Source organism: Pseudorca crassidens, chromosome 4 (assembly GCF_039906515.1).
Source record: "Pseudorca crassidens isolate mPseCra1 chromosome 4, mPseCra1.hap1, whole genome shotgun sequence".
Taxonomy (NCBI): Eukaryota; Metazoa; Chordata; class Mammalia; order Artiodactyla; family Delphinidae; genus Pseudorca; species Pseudorca crassidens.
In genome coordinates, this window is record NC_090299.1 from 117154476 (window position 1) to 117167209 (window position 12734).

A 12734-nucleotide genomic window follows, 5' to 3' on the forward strand; every position below is an offset into this window, starting at 1 on the left:
CCCTTCTGTAAGGCATATGGTAAAATATGAGAACTAAACTGGCTCTCCAGGGACTTTGCCAACGGAGAATTGGTATCTGACTTTTATTTACTATGGAAAATGCTTGTATTTCTAACATAAAATTAAAAGACTTTACACAAATTTTCAGTTTTTTATTATGTTATTGAATAATTCCTTTGGGTTTACACTTTCATGATTCTGGATACATGTGAAAGCTACTGGTAATTTCTGCTAGTCGAAATCAGTTTTGTAAGTCTTTGCAGACATATGAAGATGGGCTTGCCCCTCAATTTTTCTTTACCTCTTCCTAGGTACTTGACTTTGGGCAACTTACATTACCTATATGGGCCTCAATATTTTCATCCAAAGCAACAGGATGAAGATAAATCTAGGTTATATATTTATAGTGAGTTTTAAAAGAGGTATAAGACATATAAAACAATGAATACATTTTCTGTAATATAGTAAATACTCAGTAAATGGCAACTTTTCTATTAATATTAATAGCAGTGATGATATTAGTAATATCATAAATAATAATAATAGAATAATAACAAACTATTACCATGGAAAGGTATATCTTTCTTAGAAGTATACTATATATGTGAAATAAGAATGATGTTTAAAAATATTTTCCTTTAAAAGCCATCATCCCTAGAGAAAACATGGAATGAGGTTGGAATATACATCCTATAATGCCCAGACCAGGCTTTTGTTCTCACCTGAGTATTTTGATATTGCGTAATTGCATAGTAAACAATATGTCACGTGCTTGGCATGTACTTCTTAATAATTTTGAAAAGCCACTAGAGGGTGCTACTTTGTTAGGAAAATAAAAGCACTTCCCAACAGTAGTGTTCAGTCTGCAGCAGGGACGTCTGATGTTAGGGGCCAGAACTGAGCTCTCTGCTGTGAGTATCCGGATACAATTTATTCATTTATCGTTTATGTCGGAAGTAAATAGCTATAGTTTAGGCAAGCTACAAAAGTTGATACAGATAAAATCCTAGTCTTTTCTTTCAGTAAATATTTATACCAGTTCTGTTATGCAAAAGCTGTGAATATTTCTTACCAAACAAAATTCTGAGGCTATATGACTTTCTTATGGGAGATAAGCTGGCTTTAATTATGTGTGTTGGGTTTTGACTAGATATCTGTTGCTCTAAGTTTGGTGTAATGATTTTCTTCTGTCTTTGGTAGTTTTTATCATAAAGATTGGTGAAAATGAAGATCCTGTATTATTTTTGCCCTCTGAAAAATAACATTTCAGTGATCCAAAGGTCACAGATATGTTCAGGTGGGTGAGCTGCAGATAAACTAAGTATATGACCTTCGTTTTCGTAACTCTGAGTTTAAAGTGAATGTTATGCTGATGAGAGATTGTATGAAGTGTCAGCCTCAATAATGAATAAAGCCTTTAGTCTGTAGTTCTTATTCAGTGGCAAAAGCATCTTTGTGAAGCCAATTACCTAAGGATGAAACACAGTCAACATGGGTTTAGTAAAAAGATTTCTGCAGATTAACTTTTGTCTTTTCAGCCAACCATGAAGTAATGATAGAGATGGAGAAAGATTGTCAGTAGTTGGAGGAGAGGAAGAAATAAATGGGGAAACCTAAAAAAACCCTAATTCTCCAGTAGAAGTGAACTGCACAAAAACTGGGTGTTCTCAGTGTGCACATTTTTGATCCCTGATAGAGGAGTTAACTTCCTGAGGGATTTTTTCCTACTACATATTACTTCTGAAATATGAGTGGGGGGAAAGGGTTTTGGTTTGACTTGCATTAATAAAAGGAACAACTAAAAAATCTCAGAGAAAATTATCTGGAAGAGTCTAGCTCCTCAAGTCTTCCGAGATTCCCCAGAGCCAAAGTAACTGCTCATTAGTCCGGATTGGACTTGATGATTACACAGAATATATTCAGGTTACTGGCTCATGGTGTGTGTGTGTGTGTGTGTGTGTGTGTGTGTGTGTGTACGCACTCCATACACACACATACACTTTATCACAACTCTAAGAGGTCATGTCAGTCAAGAGCTCACTCTTACCCTACTCTAATTTTTAATGTTAATTCAGCTTCTATAGCTTGTTTCTCTTTTGGAACAGCTGACCCCTCCCCGTGGTGGGAGCTGGGAGGGGTCAGGAGGCTCTCATTATTATTCACTGTTGAGATGTTTTAAATCCACCTTCAAATCTTTTCCAGAGAATTTGAGACTGGGAACACATGGGTGGCACTAGAATATGAAAAAACTATTTTTCATCTCTCTTTTTCATTAGTGTCGATCATGTGTTTCTTTTTGTAAGTGCACTGGAGAATAGTGATGAAATGGAATGGGGTTATCCCATTGTCCATGTTAGGGGTGTAAGGAAACTCTAATTCACCCTTCTCTGATCAGAAAGGGCTGAATTTTTACTGAGAAGTATACCTCTGCTTTAATTTGCCAGCTGTGTGAAAGCATGGATTACAGAAAATAATATGGAACTAGAAGGGAGATGTCTGTTTTAAGCCCTCTGCTTCTGATCTGCTATTCTTAGTTGTGGCAAGTGGGTTTATCTTCAACCATGAACATGACTAAGCTTTAGTTTAGTTTTTAAATTAAAATCTTTTTTTTTTGGTAAGAAAGAATATTGTCTATTTGGTTTGCGACAGAAAAGTGCCCTCAAACTATAGAGGCCAATAGAAGTGTTGTCATGGTCTGTGACAATATGGTAAAAATTAGGCTTTACTAGATTAATTGAACACTATTAAGAAAATACCCTGTTTGCTTTCCCATTCCTTGATTTTCTTTAGCGTTCCAATTTCTCATTCTGTATACTGCTATCTTGCAAATGACTATATTGAATGGTTCAGCCTGAGAGCAGATGTTAAAGGTGTAATGATGAGGGAAGTAGAAAAGGTAGTTTATCTTCTCATGTAATACACAGTGTCACTGCCAACAGCTGTGCTTTTGCTTTTGTTATAACTTTTCTATGACCCAGTTCCTGCTTTAAGGCATATTGTACTCTTGTCCTTTTAAGTGTAGATGTTCAAATAATTCCATGGAATCCCCTTTACTGACTTAAAACCTGAGTGGATGTGAAATTTGAAATACTGTACTTGAAAGTTTTTTTTTTTTTTTGCTCGATTTTCTCATTTGGAAACTTGAGGGGAGCAAGTTTTTTCAGTAGCTTTCTTTGGTATAGCTCCATGATTCTCAAACCCTAGATTGAGGCTTCCCTTCAGTCCCTCACTGGACTGAATTTTGTGAGGGAGTCCTCTTCCTTTGCTTTGTACATCCCTAAACAAACCTTGTTTAAGTAAAAAATAAGTGAAAGTCTTGGTTTCCCTGCTTAAGTTAATAACACACATACCTATATGTATATATGTCAGTCTTACCCATAAGGATTGGGTAAGACAGATGGAGATCAAAGAGATCAAAATATCACCTTTATCCTTTATGATTGATAAAACTAATATTGGAGACTGTGATTTGGAGAAGTGGCAATAATGACATCTTAATACCAAACTCCAAGCTCAGCCAGAGGCAGGCAGCTGGGAAGATACTGGGTGGAAGTCTGCCTTTGTTCCACCTAAAGGCAGGTAGAGTGTGTATACTCTCTCAGGGCAGCTAGCTCCCTCCAGGATGTAGGGAACAGAGACTGAGCTGGGTCTACCTAGTTCTTCTCCCAAAAACTCATCAATCAGCTCCCTGACTTTCTGAGGTGAGAAACCTTGGAAATGCCTCATTACAGAAACCTGAGGGGAGGAAAGAATGTCCCAACCCCACTACCCCTCAAAATATTCTCCAGGGCTTTGTTTTCTTACTTTATGGAGCTTAACCATTAAGCTGATGAAAAGCAAGATTACTGCTGTTGTCTTAGTGGAGAAACTCTGCGGTCTGTCAAGACAGCCTGCCCCTACCACCGTGAGGCTGTTGTCCAACCACTGATCTCTGACTTGTTGTAGATCTGCCTGGGAAACCGGTGAGAGAGACACCTTATTCCCCTAGAAGTGTCCAAAAGGGTCAGTCTGTACTACAGCTGAAAACTCCTCTTTCTGTTCCCAACCCAAATTACTATCTAGCTACATTGTCCAAGTTTATTAGAGCTTTTGCAATAATATCCAGTGACCACATGGAGCTATTCCAATAATAATATGTCAAAAAGCTAGATGTCCCAAATATAAATATAAATCTCTGTCCACTATTAAATTCCTCAACAAAAATTAAAGCGCAAATTTAAACTCCCTTGAATTTTACAGTTCAAATGAATTAGAGCCCAGAATCAAATTATCTTACCTTTGTGATTTCAAAGAAATTAGTGAAAAAAAAATCGTCCTTGCCAATTTCTTAGTCTAATCAGCCTCAACAGAGACTTCTTAGTGGCTGGAGAGGATGAGTTTCCCTCAGCAGCTGCAGCATAGCTTTTTTCTCATGGAAATAGATGTAATTCCTTCACAACTTTCAGAAATAGCATTAATTCATTGCCAAGTTTCTGATGTACCTAATTTTTTAGAAAAGTGTTCACAAGATTATTATAGCACTGGCCCCATTCTCACCAAATTTAGAAAAAAAATTAATAATTAATACTTAGTTCCTAGAGTAGTTTTTATGTTCCCCAAACTCAGTTTTCAGTGATGTTAAAGATTCTAGAAGAGACTTATTGAGATCTGAGAACAGGGTGGACAGTCTAGATTTTAGTCTGACTGAGATGCCAGACTTAGAGAATCAATGATTTGGGAACTTGAATTCAACTGGGAGAAATCACCTGTAAATACATTACTTTTGGCCCTGGGGAATTACCAGATCTTGAGAGAAAATGAATTTATGAACACAATCTCTTCTCCAAGAAAGGAACATTTGAGATGTGCTGGGCAAGCTTAGGACTTTGTCCAGGTTTCTACATTCTTATTTGGCATGCTTTTGGGCCTTTTTGGGAGGCATCCTGATGGTGATTTAGTGTGGATTCTGTCTAGTGACAAGTCCCCCACTCTTTTTCCGTGGTGGTTGGTTCCATTACTCTGGCTATAAAATTGCTAGAAATGAAATGAAATATCCTACAGAAACTTTCTTTCTCCTCTTCATCCTTCCTCCAGCTGGGGAAATATCTTCAGCAGATTCCTGAACTCACAATGTCATTGATATTTCTTAAAGCTTGTAGCCTTAGAAGGGTTTAGTGAGAACAGGTATCTCCCTGTGTCCTTCAAGAAAATGTTACCTGGCACAAAAATTTTAAACTAGGACCTCACCCATGTGTGCTCTGAAAGCACTCATAGAACTTAGGCATGCAATTAAAGACAATGCCTACATACATGGTTGAGAAACAGTCAAATAAAAATTGATTCACCTATTGTCCACACACGATAGATAGTTTAAGGTCATGTTGTAGCAGCCTAGTTCTGAAGGTCTCTGTGCCCCATATGACATTATTTAAGGTGTGGGAAGCCCTGCTTGTGTAAAAACAGCCTCTCGCTCTATAAAAATAGACACACATCTGCGGACAAGCCACTGTAAGCTGCAGTCCTCCACCAAATGCAAAATCCCATAGTGACCTATTCCTTTAAAGTACAAGATCTAAAGATGCTACTTAGGCTGCAGTGATTGTAAGCACACCACAAAACTGTGAAAGCCAGTTGCAAGATACAACATAAGCCCCTGCAAACCACCAGAGTCAACCACAGACAGAGCCTGACTTCATCCAGTGCCTCATGATTCAATATTATTTTTGCTCTCCAACTTCCACTCCATGTCTATTTCTCAATATTCCTGGCTCAAGGCGCCATATCCTAACAATCCCTTGAATTGAACTTCCAGATCTTGGGCAGAGGCAGAATCTGCCCTGTAAAACATGGGATTTGGAATAACAGAACTGAATGCCTACACTCCATAGTTACCTGGATCACAAGGGAGGGGAAGGCAGAAGGAGCTGGGCTACTCATGTCCAGTTCTTTTCTAAAATCCACCAGTCAGGTAACTCACTGTTCTTTGTGCACGAGTAGCTGGTGGTATTTAGAACATTTAGGGCATTTCGCCTCATAGAAAGCAGAGGACTAGAAAAGTTCTTTCCCCCTTAACAGAATTTGATTGGATGTTCCCCCTGTGGCCTCCTTTGATAGCTTGTTCTTAAAACCACTTCCACTCTCCAGAATAAAAAACCCAAACCGAACAAATAAGTACAAAAGACTTAGGTCTTCTAAGTAATTGAGCAGCTCAACAGCTAAATGGCTCAACTGATGCATCATCAATTTCAATTCTGCTGCAGGTTTTCCCATGTGTTTTACATATGTTAGCTGTAACTGATCTCTTCAAACACTCAATGTAACACATTTCTGGAAATGCTTGGTTAAGTCTGGTTTTCCAAAAGTAGGTTGGAAAGATTTCAAATAACACAAATGGGAAAAAAAATGGAATGAATAGGAAAATGATTCACAGTGCCCATTGATACAGGGAGATGTAATTACATTAAGTTAAATGAGGTAATAGTTGTGAAAGCACTTGGCAAACTTGTAAAATACCATATGAAGGTAAAATCTTAGCTGTTACATTCTGTGCAAATGGATTGCAATTTGAAGTCCACAGTTCCTATGGTAAGAATTTTGGTAGGAACTTTAAAATCAAGTTCCGCTCTCTCTTAAAGAAACAGAGGCCTTGAAGTGGTCAATTTCTCTAAGCCTTAGAGTCTATGGTCATGGTCACCCATTTAATGAATGGCCCAATGGGACCAGAAGACCATTTGGTTCTCTTAATGATTGGCGCCAGAGCTGGTGTTTGCCTAGATTAGTGTGAAATGCAAGCTGCCAGGGCGTGAGATGCCAACAAAGATAAAAACTTGACCATAAATAATGTTGGTAACATCAACTCTAGATATGAAGGAAAAGAGATAGGTATATTTTGGAACCTAACAGGAATTAATTCCCTTTGTTTTCCTTTTTTTATAATGTCAGGAAATTATGTGATCAGTAGTAGTTTCTTTAAAATGTAGTAAAACAGTATTACAAAGACCCCAATCTACGTCCTACTTCTATATAAGTTTAGTGTACATAAAGATTTTATCCAGAGGACTTGTTATTTTGCATTTTATTTAAATGATTAGTTCAATGATGTATTCTTTTATGTCTTAATGAAATATTCCCTTTCAATTAACAAAAAATCCTTATGGATCTTACAACGTACAGTAAATTCTGCTATAATGCATGTTTTGAAAACGTGAAATTGTTCCAACACAACTGATATTTTAGGGAACTTTGAGCATGACACAAATTTTGTCTTTGCCTCTGCACAGTTTTGTTTATAAGAAACTCTAGGTGAATGCAGTGACCTGCAGCCGGCTGAACCCAGCTGCAGAGGAATTTGCATAACACACATGCATGCATCTCAAATTCTACCAGGTATCTCCTTTCACCCCATGTATTATAAGCCTCGCCCACCCACATCTGGTGTTAGAACTTTCAGACCCATTTCAGGTAACCCTCCTTTCATCATTTTACAATGACTTACAAGGTGCAACCCTTCTGTAAACTTCAGGTCTTTTTCAAGGTAAAGTGCCACTCTTATTGTAATATTTATATATTTTGTAACTATTTCACATGTGTAAAACTGTGCTACCATTTTTATTAGGTTCCTACCTTTAAAAAAAAAGTCACTGATGAGATTTCTAAGTGTTGTGTCCCCAAACCCATTTTCTCGTAAGCCCTGTGGTTTTTATTGTGTGATTTTGCAAAGCATGGTAATTTTGAGGAATGCAGATGTCGTGTTCTAGCAGAACTGACTGGATTTTAAATTCAGTTTTTCACTTTTATTTATATTTTGGAACAACAAGTAATACAATTATCTATTTCTCTTCTTCCCTCCCCCCAACTTTTTTGGTAGTGCTGTTAGTTTATTGCAAGATCCCTGCAAAGTGTCTGCAGGCTAGTTTCTGTGGGAAGCAAGCATGTCTTCATTTGCATGGACTGTGAACAATTTTGTGCAAATATACACCTTTGAAACTTTAGGCTCAGAGATATTGACAACATGCATTCTTGTTTTTTCATGCTCTGAAATTGAGACAAACTTTGGCTGTCAAAAACTTCCATATATGATATTTAATAAATATGTGTATGAAATATACATAAGGAAAAAACACTTTTGCAGCATTTTATTTTTATTTTGTGCATCTGTCTCATGCCACATGAGTACTATCACATATATGGTGTATGCATCTACTCTACTCTGATATTTATTGTTGTATTTGTCTTTAGAAGCCCCTTTTTCTTTTCTTTTTTAAACTTTACAAGGTATAATTGACAAGTAAAATTGTAACATATTTAAAGTGTACATCGCGATAATTTGATATATGTATACATTATAAAAGGCTTCTTCCCATCTAGTTAATTAACACATCAATCACATCACATATTTATCTTTTTTTTTTTAGAAACTCCTTTGCTTTTCTATACTCCCTTTCCCGTTCATCATGTGATGTACCCTATGCACAGCCACAGTGCATAAAACATAAGTTTTAGACTAGAAGTTCAATGATGTGAAAGAAATGTACTTGTTCATAAAAGCTGAAAAGAGATATTAATATTTATTAACTTCCTTCTATGTTCCAGGAAGTTGGCTACCTTGTTCACTGATGATATATCTCATTCAATCTTCACAATATCCCATACAGTTTTTACTCTCCATTTTAACAGATGAAGAAACTAAAGATCATGCAAGGTCATTAGTTATCCTAATATCAAGTGGTGTTAGAGTCGTGTGTCCTTTTGGGTCCCCTGATAAGTGAACACAAAGATGGGATTAGATTTGTAAGAGATTTATTGAGGGAACTGCCTGTGAAAGATAAAGGAGGGAGCAGGAGAGTCTTCAGACAATGATGCAGGTCTGAAACCCAGGAAAGGAGAGAAAAGAAAGGAAAAGCCACAAATTGAATGGAGTTCTGAGAAAGTCTCAGCCAGGCCAGTGCCTCAGGGAATCCCTGAACAAAAGATGTCCATTAGAGGAGTCCTGCACTGGGGAGAAGTGGCCCATTTCTAGTACTCCTGCCATATCAGTCATTGGTTGGGAGCAGCCCAAGGGAAGCATGGACTCTCTAAGCTCTATGTTGGGTCCAAAGGTGTGGACAGCAAGAGGCTGCCAGTCAGCTGTGATCCCATGCACAGATTCTCCTGAAAGATCTGAGCAGTGCACCTCTATGGCCACCCACAGTCATAACTCAAGAAGAGACATGCCTGAGTACAAAGTTCTTCTCTACATGGGTAGCACACAGGGTTAGTGGCAGGGGTCGTTTCCCGCCAAGCAAAATAACACCCTCACTCACCTCTAAATAATATAACCTAAGTAAAATTTGTCGGTTTGATAAGCAGACACAGCTTCAGGATATGTTTCTCAGTCCCCTAGCTTTTAACGGCTTGTTTCATCCAAGTCCCTCCTAAAATTTTGTAGCTGCCACTGAAGAGCCAAGAACAGAGAAGCAGTTTTCTAGAGCAAAGGTTCTAATGTTGGCAGCACATTAGAATCGGGGTGAGGGGATGATTAACCTTTCCTATGGCCAATCTGCACCTCCAGCCAATTAAATTGAATCTCTCAGGGTAGAGTCTAGCGATCAGTATTTTTTAAAGGTTTGCAGGTGATTTCAGTGTGTATTCAAGGTTGAGAGTTACTGTTGTAAAGAATATCTGCCTGAGGTAGAAGAATAGCTGTATCTTTGAACATTCTTCTAAATACTCAGTCTCTCTACCAGTTCCACTCATATCCACCCCAGGGATTTACCTAATTAGTTCAAGAATGTTCCTAGAGGCCATTAAGTTCAAAATTTTTTTTAGTCTTTGTGACAGTTATCCTGTACAAAATTTTCCTATCCTTAAGTTATACTTGCATTCTCATTTCTGTTTTCACCATACTATAACTTGAGCACATCTGTATATTTTTATACAAAAGTATGATACAAATCATAACAAGAAGGAATCCTGGTTCTCTGGCTACACTTAGCAGTGTAGCTTTCAAAAGTGCTCAGAACTCTAAGAAATTCTGGAGGTAGAGGTAGAGAGAAGCCTTTTTGTCTTAACACGGGAAAGACATTGCCACATTTTCTCAAAATTTGAAAGGAAAACAGGAAGAGAGTTAAGAGTGTGGACTGAACCAAATGGAGAGTTAGATTGGGTGTGTTTTATTTATACTCTTATTTTTATGTTAAATGAGTATCAGTGAAAGTAATATGTTCATTGTAAAACTTTGGAAAAAGACAATGTAGACAGATGAAAGTAGTATGTTTAATACTAATATTAGTTATTTGTTCAGAAATCCAAGTTGGTCAATATATTTGCCTCCAGTGAGCTCTACTTGTTAGATTAGGATGAATTGATCAAGGTGTAGCTGTTGGTACCTGACCTCCACTGTGGGATTAATTTTTCTCTGTTATCAAGAAAAAACAAAAAGCAAACAAACAAACCACCCCACCGTATGTCTATTCATCTGCAGTGGCAGATCAAGAGTAGAGTTGGAGCAGTGGAAATTACCAGAAACAGGCAATAAGGGGAGGCATGGTCTGTAGAAAAGTTAAAAACAGTAATAAAACTAACTTAAAATTGATTTTTAAAATTATCATCATGCATTGGCAACTCTAAAATGATGTCAGTGATAAAAGTACTCCTGTCTAAAAAAATATATTTTCTTGGTCTAAGTTCTAAATTTCAAATCAACACTTTTTAAAAACTTATTTTAAAATAAACATTGTATTCTTCATTGTATTCTCCATGGAATATTCCCATTTATATTATTGACCTCTGACATGTGAAATCATATCATACCTTGCTTCCAGAGCTTATTTGTAAAGGTTTGGCCTCCTTCTGGCTTGCTTAAGGCATAGCTTGTCTCCAACCTTTTGACAACATATAGTCCGGCATTTAAACAATAGATTAAAAATAACAATAGTGACACAGAATGTGTAAAGATGATGAACTAGAACTTGAGTTACTTCAATTTTGTCTTTCTTTGTGACTAGTTGGAGTTTTCATATGCATTTAAAGTTTAAACAGTGAAATAATGCAGACTGAGAGATGTAATATTTTTGTTTGGTAAGTGCAAATTTTAGTGCTTACATGAACTATTTTACTGAATTCTTCTTTTTATATATGTTAATTGCTTTAAAACTAAAGAACTACAAGGGAGTAAAACATTGCATCAATATGATTTAGTAGGTTTAGCCATTTTGGTTTTATTAAAATTCACTTAAAAAACTGGCATGATTATATATACACAGAATTTAATAAAAGGAAAAAGTCACTATCTTCATATCTCTTCTGGTTATTACTCATTCTATTTCATATTATTACTGAAAATAATTTTGCTGTATAGAGTAGGATAGCACTGAGAAATGCTCCGCTCTCAGTGCCAAATAATCCAGGTATGGCACTGCTCAACTGCTTTTTCAAAGAGCTTGAAAGTCACTTAATGGGCCTTGTATTTTTTCCTTAATAGTGTCAGTTTTCCCCTTTTCTCCATTCCTATGTCCTTTGCTTGCTCTTAACATCCAATCTCCTAGGGCAGGAAATATCTCCTAGAAAAGTAGAAAGAAGTCATTAATTATATTTACAGTTCTGGCTTTCCTGTATTGTCAAAGAGGGTTAAAGTAATCCTGTCACAGACCTGGTCAAAGATTAGCTGAGAAAGCCTGAAGAAATCAATGAGATTGGTTGTCCAACCCTAAGGGAAGTGTGATGAGTATTCTATTGAGAAAAGTAATCTAATTTGGGTGGTCCAAAGGAGACTGCTCAGATTAAATGGTCACTATATACTACGAGTTCTGTTCAGCAGAAATGTTCAAACATTTAATTGCTCTTTAGTGGGTAAGCAAAGCTGACAACCTCTTCTTGAGGTGCATTTTGAGGGTGAAAGGAAAAAAAGGGTCTCCATAGATTTAGGCTATTAAAGTATGGAAGTAAAAGAAATATAAGATTGGCAGAGTTATTTCCCCTGTACTCCTGGTTCCAAACAGAACGAGGTGCAGGAGTGTGTGTGGCTAAAATGAGTGGCCAAAGCCCCCAAAGGCAAGTTATGCCAAGAGGATCTGAATTGTCTGAAATGCCTAACAGATGTCTGATGTAATTTCTATGGACTTGAGATGCAAAGCAGGGAGCAGAGCTAAAGCCACTGTCTACTAGGCTTAGATTTGGAAGCAGACAGTGACCTCCATCACATATGACAATGATAATCGCAAAATCCAGCCTGGTGTTTACTCCTAGGGAAAAAGGGAGAGGAAACAGGATCAGGAAGAAGTAAACCGGGATTCAACAGTAGCCATCATTCTTTATCTCTTCAAAAGAGCTCTGAGGGGAAAATGGCAAAATATTACACTTGTGTAAAATTGAGCATTGGGTACATGAGTATTTGCTATATTATTCTCTTAACTTTTTGTATATTTGAAGAATAGCTTAATAAATAAAATTCAATAAATTAAAATAGATATTATCAAAGTGATACTGATAATGATACAGGAATGTGTTATAGGTATTTGAGTCCTAAAGTCATATGTTTTAGTTGAAGATATTCCCCTCTAGTTTATTTTTGTAAAAATTCAGTGTGATTTCAAGAATTATTTCTTGTTGACAAACATTAAAGGAAACAGTATACTTTTTTGTAGTACTTTTATAGCTCAAGTCAATCTTTAAGACACCATTAAAAGTAATCCAATCCATCTCTATTTTGACTCCCAAGAATGCATAGCCTTGGGCAAAGGCTAACTATTAGGTAGTAAAATCCCATGGAAAATAAT

At 36.9% G+C, this 12734-nt stretch overlaps 1 protein-coding gene across 1 annotated transcript in view; it reads left to right on the forward strand.

Moving 5' to 3' along the window:
* Window positions 1-893: 893 nt before the first annotated feature.
* Window positions 894-12734, forward strand: part of ARHGAP24 (Rho GTPase activating protein 24) — a 771185-nt gene continuing 759344 nt past the window's right edge. The window contains exon 1 of the mRNA XM_067736519.1: window positions 894-911. The gene's annotated coding sequence lies outside the window, so the exon portion shown is untranslated. The remainder of the gene's footprint in view (window positions 912-12734) is intronic.